The sequence below is a fragment of the Balaenoptera physalus genome (assembly GCF_965194825.1).
Source record: "Balaenoptera physalus genome assembly, chromosome: 4".
In the NCBI taxonomy this organism is placed as follows: domain Eukaryota; kingdom Metazoa; phylum Chordata; class Mammalia; order Artiodactyla; family Balaenopteridae; genus Balaenoptera; species Balaenoptera physalus.
The window spans coordinates 42,195,306-42,218,256 of NC_138891.1; the positions used below are offsets into that span (position 1 = coordinate 42,195,306).

The 22,951-nt window shown below is 36.8% G+C and overlaps 2 long non-coding RNA genes across 3 annotated transcripts in view; one reads left to right on the forward strand and one right to left on the reverse strand.

The window, feature by feature from the left end:
- LOC309659149 overlaps positions 1 to 22,951 on the reverse strand; it is an 87,528-nt gene that overhangs the window by 34,813 nt on the left and 29,764 nt on the right. The window lies entirely within an intron of this gene.
- Positions 4 to 18,031, forward strand: LOC309659165. The gene is made up of 2 exons (XR_014262645.1): positions 4 to 16,844; positions 17,171 to 18,031. It is a non-coding gene; the product is annotated as an uncharacterized lncRNA (long non-coding RNA).

The following is a 22,951-nucleotide window of genomic DNA, read 5'->3' on the forward strand; positions in this document are numbered from 1 at the left end:
TGACACTCATGACATTTACCTGCTAAAAAGGTATTTTATTTGATCACAATGTTCTTTTGAAGTTCAGAATGATCTTGTCTTTAATTATGTCAACCCTCCTTCTTCTTTTCTTAGGTGAATTTTACTTATGTTAGCCTCCTCTATCTGTTAGCATTCTTAGGTATAGACAAAGAATCAAGTCTAGGTCATTTAAATGAGAAGGGATTTATGAAGGGAGATTAGAAAGCCCAGGGAATCATGGGAAAGGCTGGAGGAACAGGTCCTAGGCCAAGCTACCACCAGTCCCCAAACCCACCAGTCTTTGTTGCAATGGGGAAGATACTGTTCCCACTGCTGACCCCAGAACCATGACATTGAAGCCAACTGTGCCAGCAGAATGGATGTCTGGGTCCTGTCTACGCTACAGGTAGTTTCTGACCGGTACAACTGAGAGGCAGAAACTAAGTTATAGGACCTCATCTAAGACTCAGAGGCTAGGGAGATTATGAAATGTTAAATTTTAGAATTTACTTCAGGAGGATAGAATTCACATGGGGAACTATAAGATGTGGGGTTTGAGCAGATTTGAGGCTGCCATGAAAAACAGATGCTTACTATATTTTCTTTTATAGAACTCATTTTCTTTGCACTTGTCAATTCGTTTTCTGTTACAGAAGTAATATAACTAGAGATAAGAAAGAAGCACTCAGACTGCCATTACCCTAACATAGCCACTGTTATTATTTTGATATGTTTCCTTTTTGCTCTTTTTCTATGCAGAATTCTTTGCTATAAAATTATCTGACAATGAATACTGATTACTTAGTGAAATATTAGAACACAAACATTTCCCCCCATGTTGCCACATTATCTTCAAGATCATGAATTTTAGTGGCTGTGCAATATTGCAACAGTTGGAATGGCTTAACGATGTAAATTTACCAGGTAAATATAATATTGTGCAAGTCAACAGGTATAACTTCTCTGGTTACAAATGTATGCTTATTCTTTCATTTATGCTGTGATTATGTCAACATCTTGATGGTTACCTTATTTTCCAATTTTCATCAAGATGTGTGACCTCACAGAGACACAGTCCAAGACTCAATGCATATAAGGAAAGAAATGTGATGAAATTTTCAGGCAATTGTTTCATTTAAGTACAAAAACACAACCTTCATTCTTTAGAAAAAGGGACTTTTAGTATGTATCATCCATGCCGGTAGCCAGTCTTTATATAATGCCAGGTAATTTTTTAAAATTCCAGCAACTGTTTCATTATTCATTTGCTTATGTCATCATAAATTTAATGTAGTTTCCAACCATTACATACAGCAAAATCCAATTTTGTTGACCTATCCCTCCCTTTCGAAAAAGAAAATGTCACACACACACTAACAGCCATAAGAAAAATCCATTAATTTTTGTATTGAGCACTCACTATTCCAAAGAACTCTACTAAGCCCTGTGTGAACACAAAGATGTATAACACATACTGCCTGCCAAGGAGACACTTAAAATCTCTGATCAGGAACTTTAAAAAAAAAGCAGCAGTGTATTGTATTGCCTTTTAAGTTTTATTTAAAGGCATTAAGAAAAAAGGAAAACAATTTTTTTTCTATTTCTTTAATTTTGTATCTATATGAGATGATGGATGTTTACTAAACTTATTGTGATAATCATTTCATTTTTAAAAATATTTATTTATTTATTTGGTTGTGCCAGGTCTTAGTTGCAGCAGGTGAGCTCCTTAGTTGCGGTTTGCCAGCTCCTTATTGCAGCACATCAGCTCGTCAGTTATGGCATGTGGGCTCTTTAGTTGTAGCATGCAACTCTTAGTTGCAGCATGCATGTGGAATCTAGTTCCCTGACCAGTTTTCGAACCTGGGCCCCCTGCATTGGGAGCTCAGAGTCTTAACCACTGCGCTACCAGGGAAGCCCCTAATCATTTCATGATGTATGTAAGTCAAATCATTATGTTGTACATCTTTAACTCACACAGTATGTATGCCAATTATAGCTCAATAAAACCGGAAAAAAAAAAAAAAAACAGCAAGTGTGTATTTTGCCAACAGTTCTAGGTTTGGGGAATATAAAGGATAATAAAATACTTGATGAAAAGAAGATTATAGAAAGTAGAGTAATTTAGGAAGTAAAAAGACAAAAGAAAGAAAAAATCATTAAATATTATTTTATAATTAGGCACAGTGTGCTCCCTTTGGTGTATAAAATTTAAACCAAACTGAGCTTTGTTTTAGACAAAGAAAGCTAGGGAAAAATAAGTTTCCAGGCTATGGGAGCTTAGAAAAGACATAAATGAGAGAATCGATGTTACTCTTTAGGAAACGATATATATTTAGTGCTAATAGAGCAAAATAGGTATGTATCTATGTGTGTATATATATGTATGTATATGTGTATATATGATAGATGATATAATCAAGTTTTTAATCAAAATATGTATAATACAATATCATTTATCTTAAGAAGACGTGGGAATTCCCTGGCGGTCCAGTGCTTAGGACTCCATGTTTTCACTGCCAAGGGCACGGGTTCAGTCCCTGGTCAGGGAACTAAGATCCCACAAGCCATGTGGTATGGCCAAAAAAAAAAAAAAGGAAAAAAAAAAGAAGACGTAAAGTATTTGTTTGAGGCTTTACAATAGTTTTTAAGAGCTACCTCTGGGGAACAGAACAGGGAGTGGAATAAGGTGTAGTTTTATTTTACCTACTCCTATTGATCTCGGGTGGCCTCGGCCTGCAGGGGCTTGAAGCACGGTTTCGGTTCCCGCCAGTGATTGAGGTCGGGTCACGGTGGTGAGAGCACTGAATCCTAGCCACTAGACCAGTGACAAGGCCCTGGCCCTACGGCTTTGCAGAAAAAGAATTCCCACAAAGGCAGAAAGTAGTGAAACAAGTAAAGTATTTATTAGGGAAAAAAGAAGTACAGTACGTGTGGATAGACACACAGGTGGGTTCAGACAGAGAGTCACACCCTCGTGGCAGTTTGAATCACTTTTATGGGGCATTTCTTCCAGGTTTCTTTTGGCCAATCATTTTGATTTGCCTGGTTCAAAGTCCGTATTGGGTATAGCTCAGGATTTTCCCATGTGCGCGCCCACATCTTAGCCAAGATGGAGTCTACCGAAGAGGTCTATGGGTAGTGAGCATCAGTTGACATCAGTTAGCATCCCTCCCCTTTTGACCTCCAAGGAGACTTTCTGTGCATGTGTAGTCGGGAAGGTCTCCTGACTTCGAGAATGAGGAATATGTGGTTTCTTATCTTCTATCTGGGCAGGGCCCAGCCTCTTCTCTCAATTGTCCTGTTATTCCTGGCCCAGAGTATCGGTCCAGAAGGAACAAACTCAAACCATTTGCCCTGGGGGCCCATCTATCTCCTGCCTCAGTATAACTTTAAATTGTAAAAAAAAAAAAAAGATTTAATAATTATAAATATGCATACTTTAATTGCAAAATATTGAGTAGATACAACAAATAGTTTAAGAAACAGTGAATGGCATGTTTATGGTTATATTTATTGTGGTAGACATGTAGACTGCATTCATTTGTCAAAAGTCATCAATTTACATACTTAAAATTTGTGAATGATATGTAAATCATACTTCAATAAGCATAAAAAATAAAGGCACTAAAAGAATTGGATTGATAGTCAAGAGACGTGAGTTTTATTCATAATTCTAGCACTCTGTTATTTTTGACAAGTTATTCAAACTCTCTGGGCCTCAGTTTTCTCATCTGTAAAGAGTTAGACTGGGTGAGAGCTCAGATGTCTCATCCTTAACATCCTGAAAATACAGGAAATATCCCACAGGCTGTCAGTGGTTTTCTATCAAAAAAGAATAATAAACATACATATTTATTATATGTGTGTATATTTATATACACACATATACAGATACACATCCAAATGATACTTGCTTTGAGAAACTTATAAAATGGGTATCCTGTATAAAATTCATGAAGTACTAGTAGAACCTTAAAATCAATCATGAAACGAATAATTATCCCTTAACAGTTTTCTATAGCACTTGTAGTTGTGGAAGTCTTGATATGCTTCCATTCTGTAAACGTGCTAATGAACTGAGATTTTCTCAAATGGGATCATTTAGGCTCACGTTTAAGTACAGGATTCGGTTAAAAGAGAATAGTTATTGTTTACAAGTGCCTAGTGGACAGCCAGGCTCTGAATAAGGTACTTTTCAAATGTAATCTCATCTAAACCTTACAGCAGCCCTAAGAAGGAGATATTACTATTCATTTTACAGACAAGAAAACTGGGACTCAGGAGGTTAAGTAATTTGTCCAAAGCCAGCAAGCAGCAGAGCCAGTTTTCCAACTCAGGTCTGTCTGAATCCAAAGTCCATGCTCCTTCCATCCCAACCTATTCTGTAGACCTTTCTCACTGACTTAATTAATATTGATATTCCTCTTATGATAATAATCCTAACTTATCTGAACTAATTTCTCATATCCCAATGTGGTCAAAACCAGCAAAATCACTTAGAGAATGAAGGTGATTTTCCAAAAAAGTTTAAAATACAGTCTTACTTAAAATCGTCTTATTTTTTTTAAATACTATATTTTATATAAAAATATATAAATATATATGCATATGCACTGGCATTAGTAGGAAGCATCATTATTTAGGGTATAAATAATTTCCTTTATATTCTGTCTTTCCCATGTATTTTTCTAAAAAAAGTTGAAAAAGAGCTTCTTCCCCTGAACACTAGCTGCTGAAGAACATTTGAGTCAAAGTTTCTTTCTGAGTCTCAGTCATTCTCAGAGGAACCCCAAAGTAGTTTCTTTTCTTCCTTAAGTTTCTTTTGAAGGATACTTCATTTGTAATCAGTATTACTTAGCATGCAACTAGTATATCAGGATTGCAACGCCTTTTACAATTATTGTCTAATACATTCTTCCAGCAGCTTCTGGGGAGACCAACATTTTACAGAAAAGCAAAACGAGATGTAGATATGTTAATTTACTTGGCCAGAGTGACGCAGTGACTTTGCGCAGATACAGCCAAGGGAGAGTCCTGGGTCACTAGAACAGAAACTCTGCTGTTTGAATAATAACATTTCATAGTTACACTCATCCTATAATTGCAGAAAGCCCACTTCGCTCTACAAATGAATCAGTAATAGAGGTGCCTTAAAAAAAAATCTAGAGTTCCCAATTTACTTCCCAGAACGGATTCACCTTCGTTCCAGTTACCTTTCAAGTGTTTGCCCTTGAATTAATGGATAAAAGACTTTAGCTCTTCATTCTTATCTTTAATTTTTGCACTGACTTCAAAATGAGAGACACAATGTTATTTTATGTCCGACAGACTTCCTTGCCACCGTTTTGGCTTGCTCTTATAAATTTCTGTATTAACATAAAGCTTGATGCTAAATAGGTGTGAGAGAGAAGTTGCAGCTCTCCCCATAAACAGAAGTCCTCCTGTATTTGACTTCTAGCCATATCTACCTGAACACTGGTCCCTGTTATTAAATCAATATTTTTTGATTCATTTTACTGTTCATTCTTGGCAAAAGGAGCTTCCGTCTTTTAACCTTTCTCATGACTAAGCTGAATGTTTCTTTGGTTTGGATGAAAAATTATACAGTTAAGAGAAGGTAGTTAATCTTTGTTATATGGCTAATGAATAAGACCGTGGTATTTTATATTTGATTTCATGATGCTTTGAATTTGTAGTTAATAAGTAGACTCTCCAGCATCATATTATAAATGAAATGCCAACTTTATTTAAAATTTAATGTTAGGTCATATAATAATGACAATTATTTTGATAGCTACAAAGGAAATGAAACACCAGTAGAATTTATTTAAGAAGGTGTGTCATCATGTACATTTAGAATCAGAAAAATAAAACTCCAGTAATGGAAGCACTAGTATGTTTTATTAGGTAAAATCTGAACAATAATCTTTAGATGGATTTATTAATAATTTTACAGATATTTATTAATTTCTCTGAAGTATTATTTAGAAATTTCAGAAGACAATTTCATTACTTGACAAATATTGACAGCCCCTTTTGTAATTGATTTTTTTCTGAACCATCCTTTAAGAATGTTTTCTTAAAATTAATTATGATTATATTTTGTTTAACTAGCTTTATTTAATCTTTTGAATTAAATTACCTCTTTAAAAATATTTATGTAAGTTCAGGTTTCTTGAGAAATCCAGAATGAGTGGAAATAAATTTATGTAGCTGAGAAACTTAACATATATATCTAAAATGTACATGAACATAAATTCAAACGTTTCTGTTGGACGAATCCAGTGTGATGTACTCTAGTCTTTAGAGAATTAATTGAGAAAAAATTGAATTAGTAAAATGATGTTTCTGCCATCCAATTAATTAACTGACTCATCTCTTGGCAGAGGAAGTGAGGCTGTCCGCATGAAGTAGTCACTGGACTGGAGACCCAGAATGACTGGGTGCAAATCCTGGCTCTCTTGACGATGAGTCACTGATGTCTGTGTATTGGCTCCTCACCCATAAAATGTTATAATGATATTTTTAGACTTAGGTGAATGGTGAAGGATATTTCATCAAGTGCTTATAAAATGCTTTGAAGGTTAAAAGTTCTGAATGTTATTAGATCACAATATACAGAGTAGATATTAAAAAACTGCTCACTCATTACTGTCATGTTTGAATGGATTTCCTAGGATTGAGAAACTTAGCTAAATATAGAGCCCAGTTGCTGGTGTTTGGAGGGAAATGCTATGTTAGACTCACTTAGCAATGACAGTATGTCAGTCTCTGACGTAGTGTGGATATAGAATTACGTACTCTAGTTGACTTTACTTATTCTAGTTTCTTTGAAACTGTTCCTCTAGAGATTTCATAATTTTAGCTTAAAATTATTTATTTTAATATTGTCTTTGGTCCCATCCAATCCTTAAGGGCATATTTGCTTGAACCCAATCATTCCACTACATATTGGTCTAGCTATGACTCTCTTATTACCAATGCTCTGATTATCATGTCACTGATTGCTGGAATCTCCAGGTTTTGAGCTGACCTGGATTTTACTGTCTTCTCAATAGGTGACAGTCCTGGGAATGACTTTTCCTCTCTAAGCTACTTGTTACAGAAATACCTTCATTAATAGCCCTTTTGAGAATTTCCAAAGTAAAACAAGCAAATGAACAAACATAAAATCTCAAAATCCTGAACATTAGAAGGCTCATAAAACTACGTGATCATTAAAGTCTCTTCTAGGTCCAAAATGCTGTAATTCTAAAACTGAGAAAAAAAAGATGTCCTCCCACCCAGTGGGTGATATACAAGGTTGACCTGCTGCTGCTTTGCGGCTTCTTCACTGTTCACGAGGATGTGTGTGTGGAGGAGAGACCTCGGACACAGAGGAGCAAACAGCAAGGCTGCCCACAAAGGCAGACCACAGGAGGCGCTGGGGCAGGAAACAGTTTTACTTCCTGGTGGGAGAAAGCCACAGGGCCTAGGCTGGGGGGAGGCAGTGAGGCACCTTGGGTGACAAATTTAACGAGACACCCGCTTTCTCAGGCAGCCTGAGAGTAAGGCTGAATTTGGTACCCCAGGAGTCCCGCCCTGGGAAAAGGGCTTAACAAGGTCTGTTCCAGGGAAAAAACAAGCAGCCACAAACCTGGGAATCTTGAAGTTGGCAGTGTGAGTTGGAGAAGCCAATCAAATCCATTGAAGAGCTAAACTGAGAAGTCCTTTGTTTTCTGTTGTGTACCGTCTCTGGCCTCAGGCACTAAATTCTGACAGTTTCACAACCCTAATTTCCTGCTCTCCCAGGAGCACCCACAAAGAGGAAGGGACAGTTAATTCTGGGGAATGATATGGGGACAGCAGGGAAGAAATAAGGTGTGGAAAAAAAAAACAAAACGAGAAAGGTCAGAATAAATTATGTACACAAAGTGTCCTGGGCTCCTCCTGGGTCCATGTTCCCTCTGCTGGGCTAGGTGTGGGGCCTTGAAGGAGGCCTCCCTGCCAGATGGCTTTAAAGCCCTGGCTGCACTTTGAGGGACCCTTTCACCCTCTTGGTAGTTACTGCTCCCTTTGCGCAGTCTGGAGTACCCAGAGCTATGTTTTCATTTCACAAAACTGAACTTAAAAAGCTATCACTGGGGTTTCCCTGGTGGTGCAGAGGTTAAGAATCCGCCTGCCAATGCAGGGGACACGGGTTCGAGCCCTGGTCCGGGGAGACCCCACATGCCACGGAGCAACTAAGCCTGTGCACCACAACTACTGAGCCTGCGCTCTAGAGCCTGTGAGCCACAACTACTGAGCCCATGTGCCACAACTACTGAAGCCCGTGCGCCTAGAGCCCGTGCTCTGCGACAAGAGAAGCCACCGCAATGAGAAGCCCGTGCACTGCAGTGAAGAGTAGCCCCTGCTCGCTGCAACTACAGAAAGCCTGCGTGCAAAGACTCAACGCAGCCAAAAATAAATTAATTAATTAAAAAAAAAAAAACTATCACTGAACTTAAGTTGTTATTTCAAGCTTCTTTTCTGCCTGATAGTGGAAATATAGTTCAGTAGATTGCAGATAAGCTTACATCTGAGTTTTTTTCATCACTTCTGGTAAATTCCATGAATTCAGAACTCCCCTCCCCCACCCCACCCCATCTCCCCAGAGTGGCATCTAAGTTCTAGGGGACACAAGGTGAAGTGTCAGGTTCACCAGTGCCCCTTTAGGTTGACATTCACTGCTCATGTCCACGTTCCCATGGTCCCCAGTCATCAGTCCTGCTATAGCAGCTCCTTAATCTTGACTCCGGTGATCCTCCCTGAGCCACGTCTTCACCTCTCTTAGGGACGGGGAAACTTGGATGTCCTCCAGTGTCACTCTGGAGACTTGGGGGGCTGTCTTAGACACATCTGGTTGCTACTTCTACCTGTTCCTGTTTACCTGGGTCCCATCTGAGAGGTGAACACAGGTCCTTCTGCTCTCAGATCCCCAAACCTCTTTGAGGATTCTATCAGTCATCGTGACTCCTCCCCACCCCCCTGCTCCTGGGACCTCAGCCATATCTTGAGCCACTCTCCCTTGCTCTCTTATTTGACCCTTCTCTCTCTTCAGCTTGGAGATTATCTAACACTACAGTATCTACTAGTCATATGTGGTTACTCTTACAATGTAGCCAGTCCAAAATGAGATGTACCCAAAGTGAAAATGCACACGAATTTCAAAGACTTAGTTTGAAGGAAATATTGTAAAATATCTCATTAATATTTTTAGTATAGCTTACATACATGTTGAAATTATAATGTTTTGGATATGTTGAATTAAATATAAGATAGTGTTACAATTAATTTCACTTTTTCTTTTTACTTTAAAAAATGTAGCTACTAGAAAATTTAAATTGCATTATATTTCTTTTGGACAGAGCACATCTAACAAATTTAAGGAAGTGTTATGGACGGAATTGTGTCTCACCCCACCATGCAAATTCATATAGCCTTAATCCCCAAGGTAACTGTATTTGTAGATAAGACCTTTAAGACCTATAAGTGTTTAATGAGGTCATAAGGGTGGGGCTCTAATCCAAAAGGATTGGTGTCCATATAAGAAAGGAAGAAACATCAGGAAGGCACAGACAGAAGAAAGACCAGGTAAGGACATAGTGAGCAGGCATCAGTTTACAAGCCAGGAATAGAGGCCTCACCAGAAACTAACCCTGCCGTCACATTGATCTGGGACTTCCAGCCTCCAGAACTGTGGGAAAATCAGTTTCTGTCTATGGTATTCTGTTATATGGTGCCTAGTCTATGGTATTCTGTTATGGCAGCCCTAGCAGACTAATACAGGAAGGACAACTCATTCTGATATCATGTCTTCTTTAAAAATCAAATGTTTATGGCATTAGTTTTATCTTTTGATCCTTAAAAACCCTTTCTCTTAATCTACTGTCTGTGCCAGGAATTTTTAAAATCTAGTTTGAAACTCAAGAGCTGAGTGAAAATGGACTCTTTAGTTCTCTGTTCTCTGTTGTGCCTTCCTTCCCCAAGGCCATAGAAGGAGCTACCCTCTGCTGCCTGAAGTTGAGGAAGAGGTCACAGAACAAATGGGAAGTATGGAAAATGAAAAATATATGGTTGATACCATAATATCAATCTGCTATAGCAGTTATTCAGTACTTTTCCCCCTTTCCCCATTTTATCAAATTTTGTAAGGATCTGATTTCATTTATTTGGTCATTCATTAATTTGTTCCGTATTTGTTGCCTACAAATTGATTATGTATATTTCAGTGTGAATAGCTTTCAGATAGCATTTGCATTAAAAATTTCAGATCTTTAATTTAATAACAAAAGATATTATATATTGTTAAATAAATTGAAAGTATCACAGAAAGGGCACGGTAATGGTGGAAAGAAATGGCTAAAGGTACTAAAACCCTGTTGTCCATGTCATTATAGCTCAGAAAGTTTTGTTAGTTATGGAGGAGACCTTGTTGTCCACCCTCAGCACAGATCCTACTTTGCTAGAATTCCTATAATTCCTGATGTAACGCACATGGCACACACAGGGTCAGTCTTGGCTTCCAACCATGGCAGTATACATAGTGGTCACTGGGGGACAGTGGAAGGCCAGAAAGCCAACTCTTGTACTTGGATGGACACAGGTGGCTTCTCCCATCCTTTGTATTTTTCTGATTCACCAGGCATAACTGGGTCTTACTGCTCATCTCACTGCATTATGAATATGTGTTTACTTCTCTGTGAACCTCTGGAGAGCAGGGCATTATAACTTTCATTTCTGAATATTCCTTTGCTCAATACCTTGTATATAATATAGTAGATGCACAATAAAAGTTTTTGGAATGAAACAAAATGAATGCACGACTCCAACAAGTTCTGCCCTCAAATCCTCACTTCAGACTTTCTCTTACCTCTTATCTCTGCTGGCCTGGACACAGATCAAGCATCCCCCTCCAGCTCCTTTAATCTTAAACAACCTCTCCTCTTCTTCATAAAAACAAATTATTTTAAAAACTGTTGAATTACCTAAGTACTACATGAAAATATTATCAATATAACATGATAAAATAACACAAAGCGACGGTAAAAGCCCATTACCACTCCATGGTAGTCTCCTCCATTGCATAGCAGTGTGGGAATAGCTTCCACCCCCTTTCCCATGTATTTCTGTATATATATTATATATCTACTAAAATAGATATATATATGTGTATACTAATATATATTAATATACATATTTAAACTAAATAACTTTATGCTGTTGTGTACTGCTCGGCAACTTGCTTTTTTTTTTCCCACTGAATTGCTTGATACCCTTTTATGTCACTATGCATACATCTTCCTTGTTCTTTTAGCTGCTGCAAGCATTCTGTAGCACAGAGGAACCAAAATACATTTAAAATATATTTAACTTCTCTATTGATGATCATATAGTCCATTTGCAATTTTTCACTGTTATAAACAATGAAACAATGAACATCCATTTATTTACACGCTTCTTTGGATACATGTGCAAGTGTTTTTTAATGATAGATCCTTAGAGATTGACTTGCTAGGTTAAAGGGTACACGTAGGTTCTGGGGAATATCCTGAGGAAGAGGCTATCTTGGCCATTTGCCATACAATGTTTCCTTGCTTGTAAACCAAATAGACTTGCTAAAATGTACTAGAGCAGAATGACATAGCAAGACTCAGACTGTTCCTGTCCAAGGAGATAATTTATGTAAGTTGTATGACCATAGATAGAAACCATATGATGTCCTTTAACATCCCTTTGACATCCTGTGGCTATCTTCTTCCACAGCATAGCAGTATGGAAAATATCCTTCCGAGCCCTTTCCCATGCATTTGCATTGTGTCTTGAAGATTTTTGCATCCCTGCTACTTTGTGATACCTCTGTCAATGAACAGGGGAAGCTGCCTTCAGTACTTCCAATGAGAAAGGAAATGTTGTTATAAGTCATTACTGTCTATCATCTTGCTCAAGAAGGGGAAGGTGGGTCATATCAAGAGAATCAGTTATCGGGTCATAGCCAAGGTAATAGATCTCAAGACTTGTATCTGTTCCATGGACACGGTTCAACAGTTAATGTGGAAAACCTTACTATCTGAGTGGTGAGAAACCAGAGTGAGTACTGTCTGAACACTTAATATTATCTTGAGAAGGAAATAAAGTGATTTCTCTGAAGAACTTTTCTGATATCTGTCTCTTGGAGTTCAGAACTTTTTCACTCACTGACTTATATAAAGAAAATATTAATTACTGAGGATTTGTCAGGAGTGGGTATATCCTCTAACCATTAGTTCAAAATCCCCCAAAATAATATATTTAAAATTTTAATAGATATATTGCCAAACTACCCTCCAAAAGGCAGGTATCAATTTGTACTCCCCCAATAGTGATTCAGTCTAACATACTATCAATTGTCATCTGATGGGTGAAAAATGGTATCTTACTATTTTAAGATACTATTTTAAGGTCTCTGGTGACCAGTGACATCCAGCATAATTTTACATAATATTTGACCATTTGTATATACTCTTATGAATTGTCTGTTCATGTCCTTTGCTCATTTTCTAATTCGTCTGTGTGTCTTTTTTATTGACTTGTATGAATTCATTATGTATTATGTATATGAAACTTTCATTATATATTGTTAATATTTTCTATAGCTCTTTTGGTCTTTTGATTTTGTTTAAGGTGTTTGCATACAAAAATGTTAAATGCTTATTCAGTTAAATATATTAATCAATATTAATTCTTTATAGGCTTTATAATTTTGGGAATTTTAGCTTAAGAAGGCCATATATCACCAATGTTATTAACATGTTCTTCAATATTTTCTTCTAATATTTTAATATATCTTAAATATGTCTTTAACTAAAATTCTAAAATATGAGTACATTCTCACTAAAAATTTAAAGAATTTCTAGAAATATGATGAACTAGGTCTTAAGTAAAATCCTTCCCAGTATAGCACATGTAAAAATGCCATATAAAATATCAAAACAAACAAAAACTTTTTATGTATGTTTGTCTGAGGCTGAGCTGGTGAGAAATTAAGGGAATTTTTCAGAGGTTGGGGAAAAAGAAAGCAAAATCTGTAGGGTTAGGCAAAGCCCTGAGTGTTTATGTGATCCTTAGTGGTCAATGGCCCAAGTTTTAATGGGCTCAATGTACCAGGGCTGAAGAGAAAACTGGGGTCCAAAGCAAGGTGGGAGCTAGAATAGGGTACCTTCAAGGATGACTCTTTCAGTGGCTGAATTAGAAAAATCCCACCCAACAGAGTGTTAGTGGTGATATTTGCCAATCTCACTTGGACTCTCGGCAGAGCTGAACAAAGAAGAAAAAGGCCTGAGAATTCTTAATCATAAACCTACTTTCACATGTGTTTAGAACCGGAATTCATACTATCTGTACATTCCAAAAAAGCCCCAAGCCAAAAATGTAGTTGGGAGTATCCCTAATATGTAGAAGAAGCAAATCCAAACCCTCCTCAAAAGAATACTTGTTAAATTCAAATCTACATATACATTTTCAAGGAATATGACTTTAGATGCATGAGGAAATAGCAGAACTAACACACTGCAGAGTCAGCCATTAAAATCTTCAAATAATGGAATGGTCTGGTATAGAATAAAATATAAGTATTTTAATGTATTTAAAGAAAAAATTTTAAAGATTATTAGAAGAATGCCAAACTATAAGCTATCAGAATTGGCCAGATTTGAAAAAGAACCAAATAGAATTTCTACATATTAAAAATGTAATAATTAAAATTAGAAATTTAATGGATAGCTTAAAGAGTAGATTAGGCACATTTGAAGAGACAATACATGACAGATTGGAGGAAATTACAACAAATTCAGAAGAAGACAAAGAATGAAACTACAAAAGAAATATTAAGAGACATAGAGGACACAGAGAGAGAAGTTCCAACACACTGCAGTTCCATGAGGAGATAACAAAGATGAAGGGAGAAATTATACTATTCAAAGAGATAATGGCTGAGAAATCCTGAAATTTGAGGAGAGAATTTCTTCTTTTCATCTAGTGATGAGAAATACCAATACACAGATTCAGAAAACAGAAAGAATTGCAAACAATAAATAAAACAAAATCCACACTTAGCCATATTATAGTGAAAATTTAAAATACCAAAAGCAAGGAGACTATATTAGAAGCATCTAGAGAAAAAGACAGTGTTATCTATAAAGGAACTGTATTAATCTGATAGATTTTCCCACTGCAACAAAGGAAGCCAGAAGACAGTGAAATGGTACATTTAATGTGCTGAGAGAAGATAAATGTCAAAATATACTATTATATACAGCAAATTATCTTTCAAACTGAGGTTAAAATAAAGTTAATTTCTGATGGAAAAAATTGAGAGCTTTTATTACAGCAAACCCTTATTCTAAGATCTTCTAGAGAACGTACTTCAGGATGAGGGATAATAAGCACAGGAGAAAGTCTGAGTGTAAGAAGAAATGGTGAGCAAAGAATATGATAAACATGTAGATAAACCTAAGCAAACATTTATTGAATAAACCAATGATAGTGTTTACTTTGATGGTTAAAAAAGTTAAGCTAGACACACCTAGACAACAATAGAATGTATAATGAAAGAGTGGTAAAGGGAGTTAAAACATTCTAAGGTTCTTTTTTTTCCTAAATGTGGATAACCACATTGATTATTCTTCAGACATTAAGTTAAATATAAATGTTAAAATTTCTAAGGTAACTATATTCATTCATATGAATTGCTTTATAGCAAATTCCCACAAATTTAGCAGCTTAGGATAATATATATTTCTGTTTCTCAGCTTCTGTGGGTCAGGATATCAGGCACGGCATAGTGGAATCCTTTGCTCAGGGTCCCACAAGGCTGCAGTCAAAGTGTTGGCCAGGCTGGGATTCTCATCTGGAGCTCAGAGTCCTTTCCCAGCTCATTCAGGTTACTGACAGAATTCAGTTTCTTGTGGTTGTAAGCCACAGGCCTCAGCTACCAGTGGCTGCGCACTAGGCAAGTCACAATATGACTGCTTGTGTTCTTCCAGGGCAGCAAGATAAATCTGCTGCTTCAAATTTCCCTTTTCTGGAAGGGCCCAGTCTCTCTTAAGGGTTCTCCTGATTAGGTCAAGCTCACCCAGGGTAAATTCCCTTTAGATCAAATCAAAATCAGCTAAAGTGGAACCTTAGCTATACTTTCAAAATTCCTTCACCTTTGCCATATGACTTAATCAAGACAGTAATATCCATTATATTCACAGTCCCATCCACACTCATGGAAAGGGAATTATAAATGACAGGATGGGAGTTTGGGGGGCTATCTCAGAATTCTGCCTACCTCAGTAACCATTAAAAAGTACAATTAGATTCCATACTTTCCAAACCAATAAAGGTGAAAAAAGAATAAGGGAAAGAAAAAGTGTAGTCAACTAAAACAAAGAAAAGAGTGAAAACATTGAAAAGCGGGGCAAACAGAAAATATAAAAATAAAATGATAAATAAATCACAATCAGTATCAAGAAACTACATTCTTCTAATGTAGTCAAAAAGTGTCAATTGAATTTTTTAAAGTTCAACTCTTTGCTATTAAGAAGAGACACATCTCACCATAAGAACACAGAAAGGTTGAAAGGAAGGCAAGTAAACACTAACCAAAAGGAAACTGAGATGGCTATATTAGAAACAGACAAATTCAACTTCAAGAAAAAAATATTACTAGAGATCAAATAGGTCACTACCTATTGAAAAAAAATCCAGTCCAATCACGAGATATAAAAATTTTACACCTGTCAGCACTAAAGATAGCTTCAACATATGGGATGCAAAAATCATCAAAAGTTCAAGAAGAAATGATCATGTCACTGTTGAAGATTTTAACATTCTTCCTTCTTTGATCAATAGTTCAAGAAGACAAGATCTGAATAAACAATTATAAAACTTGGCCTAATAGATACAGAATATTGTACTCAATTATTAAAGAATACACATTCTTTCCAAATGTATGTGGAACTTTGACAAAAAATGACCATGTACTAGGACATAAAGTATCTCAATAATTGTCCAAGAACCAGTATTTTTGACCACAATAAAATTAAGTTAGAAATAAATAATAAAATAATAACTTAAAACTTCTATATATTTGCAAATTTAGAAAAATACTTCTAAATAACTGATGGATCAAAGAAAAAAATTATAATGGTAATTAGAAAATGAGTAAAAAAATGTGTGGCATGCAATTAAAGTGATACTTTGGGGGAATTTACAGAAATTACAGCATTCCAATAAATGCTTATATGGAAAAGAAAAAATGCTAATAACTGAGACTGAGAATAAATGAGAATTCACCTTCAGATATTATAAAAAAACAAACAACAACAAAAACAACAGGAGACAAAGCAGAAAAAGCAGAATGTGGGAAATAATAAAGATAGAAGCAGAAATTGATAAAGTAGAAAATAAAGTTAATGATGTATTACTTAGAAATATATATATTACTTTTTATACATTCATAATATGTTACTTAAGTCTTACTACTTAGTAAACAATATATTACTTAAGTAATAACATATTATTTATTACTTACAGTAATAAGTATTATTTTTATATATTACTTATATAATACTGTGTATTTTTTTTCCACAGAAAAAAACTTAAACCAAAAACAAGGAGTGAGTGACACTAGCCTCAGGTTAATGGTTATTTCTCTGGGGGAGGTGGGGGAAGCAATCATTTAGGGGTCCCCAGAGGTCTTCACTGGTATAGGTGATGTTCTATTTTCTCAGCTGGGTGGGAGAGACACTGATAACCATTTACACTTTTACTTCTCTTCTTTAAAATGTGCATATACAGTATATAATTTCTTTCAACTTTTTTTTTTTAAATTTTTATTTATTTATTTATTTTTTATTTATTTATGGCTGTGTTGGGTCTTCGTTTCTGTGCGAGGGCTTTCTCTAGTTGTGGCAAGTGGGGACCACTCTTCATCGCGGTGCGCAGGCCTCTCACTATCGCGGCCTCTCTTGTTGCGGAGCACAGGCTCCAGACGCGCAGGCTCAGTAATTGTGGCTCACGGGCCTAGTTGCTCTGCGGCATGTGGGATCTTCCCAGACCAGGGCTCGAACCCGTGTCCCCTGCATTGGCAGGCAGATTCTCAACCACTGCGCCACCAGGGAAGCCCTATAATTTCTTTCATATTGTGATGTTTCACATTTTTTAAAGTTAAAAAAATTTTAATAATAGATAAAGCAAAAATCTCCTTCTAACTAAGCCTCCCCCTAGAGGAGGATAAACTCTTATCGGTTTCAGGCGTATTTTTCTAGATTTTTTTCTATGCATTAACATACATATATCTGAGAAATATATAGTTTGCTATTTTGTGGGGTGGGGTTGATATTATATCACGTAAGTGATGTTATACCAACTGTACTATTTTAGAATTTGTTTCTTTCCCTTAATAATACCTCTTAGCAAACTTTCCCTGTAAGTACATGGGGATACCTGTCTCATTATTTTGTGTGTGTGCTTTCACAGTGTATCAACCAGAATAAGCTAGGTTGTGCAAAAGTAACAAACTTAGAATCTTGGTAGCTTATAACAAGAACTGTTTATTTTCATGCTTATGCTACCCATCCATTGTGAGTTGACTTACATTGTGTGTGTGTCTGTGTGTATATAAACTTGTTTCTGTACCTCCTTCTCTGTAGTTTTTTTAAAATTGCTTATTATTCATGATTATTTGTGGGGGGGTTTGCCCATTTTCTCTTCCATGCCAAATTTCAATCAGCTTGCAAGTTTTATTAAAGAACTTACATTTTAACTATGGTTTTTCTTCTTAAAGCCCTGTTTTCCTTCTTCTCAGTAAATGCATCATTCTCCTCCTAGTTTAGTCAAAAAACCTAGGAGTTATCTTGGGTGCTGTCTCTCACCCCTACCTAAGCCATTAGTAAGTCCTGTGGCTACTGCCTCCAAAATATATCTTGAATCTGATCACACACACAAATATATTTACTGGTAATGGTAATATGTCCTTATTCTTTTTTTTTTTTTTTTTCCGCTGTAACAGCTCCTTTACTTTACAGTGAAAATTGATTTGTATATTCTTTGCCTCTGAGTCCTCGTGGGATTTTTTTTTTTTAATTCAGAGAGAAAGTCACAAAAATTATACTCATCCTCATCAGTTCACTCAGTCCCATGTAATTAATTTTTTTTTCATCTTGATCTTTTGTTAGCACTTTTATGAGTTCATCAGTTTTTCATTAGAGTTCTGAAAATGCTTATTCATTCAGTTCAGCAGTACAGTCAGTTACCAGAAACCTGTACTTGTCAGAGTCTTTTCCATGAATTTCTCGAAGATGAAACCCTTTTATAGGAACATACTTGCAAAAGCATCAGAGTACACCCAGAACTGTCTGTAAATGACAAAAGACTTAAAAATGACCACAGTTAAAGATTTGATGAAAGTTCATAATAATGCAGTTGACAAGAAAATTAGTTATTTCTGAGATATACATTTTAAAGTAATAACTAGGATTATTACTTATAACATTATACCAGAACATATAAGATTTTAAGAAATTTCATGTAATGGTAATATGTCCTTATTCTTAAAAAAAAAAAAATCCCTATATATCCTACTCTCCTTTGTAGGTAGAAGTGGCCAGCAAAAGGCTGGGTGCCTGATGACATTAGACACACCATCTCTAGACTGCTTTGTTCCCTCTAGATTCTTCATGTGTGAGCAAAATAAAACCTCTAATTTGTTAACTCACTAGGGTTTTTTTGGTGTCTATTGCTTGAAACCAAACACAATTATTAACAAATAAGGGTCTTTTATTTTTTTTATTTTTATTTTTTTAAACATCTTTATTGAAGTATAATTGTTTCACAATGGTGTGTCAGTTTCTGCTCCATAACAAAGTGAATCAGCTATACATATACATATATTCCCATATCTCCTCCCTCCCGCATCTCCCTCCCTCCCACCCTCCCTATCCCACCGCCCCCCCCAGGCGGTCACAAAGCACCGAGCTGATCTCCCTGTGCTATGTGGCTGCTTCCCACTAGCTATCTATTTTACATTTGGTAGTGTATATATGTCCATGACACTCTCTCACCCTGTCACATCTCACCCCTCCCCCTCCCCATATCCTCAAGTCCATTCTCTAGTAGGTCTGTGTCTTCATTCCCATCTTGCCACTAGGTTCTTCATGACCTTTATTTTTTTCCTTAGATTCCATATATATGTGTTAGCATACGGTATTTGTTTTTCTCTTTCTGACTTACTTCACTCTGTATGACAGACTCTAACTCCATCCACCTCATTACAAATACCTCTATTTCATTTCTTTCTGTGGCTGAGTAATATTCCATTGTATATATGTGCCACATCTTCTTTATCCATTCATCCGATGATGGACACTTAGGTTGCTTCCATGTCCTGGCTATTGTAAATAGAGCTGCAATGAACATTTTGGTACATGACTCTTTTTGAACTATGGTTTTCTCAGGGTATATGCCCAGTAGTGGGATTGCTGGGTCCTATGGTAGTTCTATTTTTAGTTTTTTAAGGAACCTCCATACTGTTCTCCATAGTGGCTGTATCAATTTACATTCCCACCAACAGTGCAAGAGTGTTCCCTTTTCTCCACACCCTCTCCAGCATTTATTGTTTGTAGATTTTTTGATGATGGCCATTCTGACCGGTGTGAGATGATACCTCATTGTAGTTTTGATTTGCATTTCTCTAATGATTAATGATGTTGAGCATTCTTTCATGTGTCTGTTGGCCATCTGTATATCTTCTTTGGAGAAATGTCTGTTTAGGTCTTCTGCCCATGTTTGGATTGGGTTGTTTGTTTTTTTGTTATTGAGCTGCATGAGCTGCTTGTAAATCTTGGAGATTAATCCTTTGTCAGTTGCTTCATTTGCAAATATTTTCTCCCATTCTGAGGGTTGTCTTTTTGTCTTGTTTATGGTTTCCTTTGCTGTGCAAAAGCTTTTAAGTTTCATTAGGTCCCATTTGTTTATTTGTGTTTTTATTTCCATTTCTCTAGGAGGTGGGTCAAGAAGGATCTTGCTGTGATGTATGTCATAGAGTAAGGGTCTTTTAAATCAATAGTATTAAAAAGATTTACTGTACATTTGGAAACCAGATATACTGTTCATAAAGAAATTCCAGACATTAAAAATCTAAATCTAAAAAGCAGAATAATAAAAATATCAGACCATTGATAGGGTGAGGTAATTATTCATACTATTTGCCAGATAGATCTGGTTTGCTCCCTTTCTGGGTGCACAGTGGGACAGCACTTCCTGCCTCCTTGTGGTCACATGGGGCCATGAAACTCATTCTGGCCAATGAGTTGTGAGTAGAAGTTGTAGGTGCACCTCTGGCCCAGAACATTTAATTGACTATGTAAGATCCTTCACAGCTCTTTCTCCTATACCACAGTGATCAGCAATGTTCATGGTAGTGGCTGCTCCATTAGCCTGGGTCCCAGAATGAGGAAAGAAACTCTGCATCTTGTTTATTTGTTTATACATTTATCTCCCCCCTCCCACCTTGCATTGGAATGTAAACTTGAGGGCAGAGACTCTGTCTGTGTCACTCATCACTGTACCCCCACTGCTTAAAATAGTAACTGACTCAATTAAATGTTCTACAAATATTTGTTACTGATTTTGACTGGGGCTGAATTTAACTTACAGAGAGTGAACTGGCATTTTTACAATGTTACATCTCCTTCTTTATTTGGCATTTTTTTAAAAGACCAGCAGCAAAGATTTAATATTTTCTTCATACAGACCTTGTACATATATTATTGAGTTTATTCCTAGATATTTTACAGTTTTTATTGCTTCTGAGAATGGGATTTTTCTCAGTTATTGCTGGCTAAGAGGAATGCTACTTATTTTTGTATGTTGATCTTGCGTCTTGGCCAGTTTGTCATCCAGTTCTCTGAGTTTTCTAGGTACACAGTCATGTCGTCTACAAATTTCCTTGCCTTTCCCTCTGACTTGGGATTCTTGGATGACTGTCTTATATTTTTGGGCTCCCTGGATGTTATTTAAATTAATATTTTATAACATTTCTATACTACAAATGTACTTATTTGGTATTCAGCTGAGAGGATAAGTCCCTCCTCTTTCCTTAGTGAAACTGATGTCTGTTATTTGTAGGCTATGTCAGACATTGGGTTATTGTGAGCCTGTAATGGTAGGATTCTAGAGACCACTTATATGTGGGTGGGAGGGAAAATCATCAGTAAACATTTGGGGAAAAGCAAGAAGCTAATAACCCAATCTGGGGACAAGCTTGGTCAGGTCATCAAACTGGCTGATGTTGGCCAGCTAGCTCTGAAACGTGATCCAAGGAATGGAGGCACTCCTCCAACCTGAAATAGGAACTCTGGAGGGTAGCTGACATAGAGACGGTATCAAGATTCTGTTCAGGGCCCTCTTTGCCCAAATTCCCAGGGAAGCAGCACTCCATGGGAGGAATATTTTGATGGAAAAGAAAGCTGTGGCTTCCATGAAGGGAAGTCCCCCACGATCTGAACTCTCCAAATCTTGGAGGATGATGGGTTACCTTTTGCCTCTAACCAGCATGACTCATTGGGCCTTAGACTCAGCACCACACAGCAGCCCTGGGAGGGCTCCCTTGACCTAAGACAGAGTCACAGATTCTTCCACTAGGCTTCTTAGTAGCCTCTGTGCCCACTCCCTCCCACTACCTGGCACAGTGCTTGGCACATGGCAATTCAGAAATATTTGTCTAATTCCTCACATAAAGATATATGTATTTTTTGAATGAATACATTTGATTTCTGTCAACCTGCAAAGTTAAAAAAAATCAAAAATGTCCATATTATTCAAGAGAAAGCCAAATATCCTATAATTTCTCTGTGAACTTTAGGTCTTACTTACTTCTGGGCATTTACATTTCATGCTGAGATTTCTGTAAGTACTTTTATGCAAACTTATGTGTATATTTTTGACTTGACAAGTATTTAGTAAAGGTTGGTGGAGCAAGATGTCCCAACACATAGTTAGATAGAAAATTGATGGAGAATACAGAAGTTTTCAATGGGTAAAAAGGGCTTAATCCTGAAAGTTAGATTTCAAGGGTTAGGGATGCTAATTTTGGAAAGAGTATGGCAAACGTGAGTCAGGATACCTATTTTAGAAAGAGACCGGAGTGCAAGAAACTTAGTTACCAGACCTGGGTTTAACAATCTGGACTGGGACTTATTTTGAAAGGCAAAAAATAAAAATAAAATGAGATAAAATTAAATTTAAAAAGACATTTGTCTAGTTGAAATTATGACTAGGTTAGTGTTTAGGGTGACTCTGTGCTGGGTCTTACAAAGGAAGATTGGAGCTACTTAAGTACCTGATGTCTCAGATCAGGATTGAGACTACAATTAGCTTCTAAAAGAGGATCAAGTGGCCTCAACCATGGTAGGGGGAGGGATTAAAGGCTTGGGAACCATGTTTTGTCTGATACCAGCAATTAAGAATGGCAAATATGGAAATATGCCCCTGCTATCCTCATAACAGACTGTAATTGTCAGGGTTTTCTAGAGAAATAGAACAGTTATAGATATAAATATATAGAAAGAGATTTATTATGAGGGTCTGACTCCTGCAATCATGGAGGCTGAGAAGTCCCATGATCTGCTGTCTGCAGGCAATTCCATTCCAAACCCAAAGGGCTGAGAACCAAGGAAGTCAATGGTGTAAGTCCCCATCTGATGTCCGAGGTCAGGAGAAGATGGGCATCCCTGCTGAAGCAGAGGGGAAAGGAACCCTTCTTCTGCCTTTTTGTTCTACCAGGCCCTCTACCAGACCCTCAATGACAATGCCCACCTGCAATTGGCGAGGACAAACTTCTTTACTCAGTTTACTGATTGAAATGCTAATCTCTTCCAGGAAAACTCTCTCACAAACACACCCT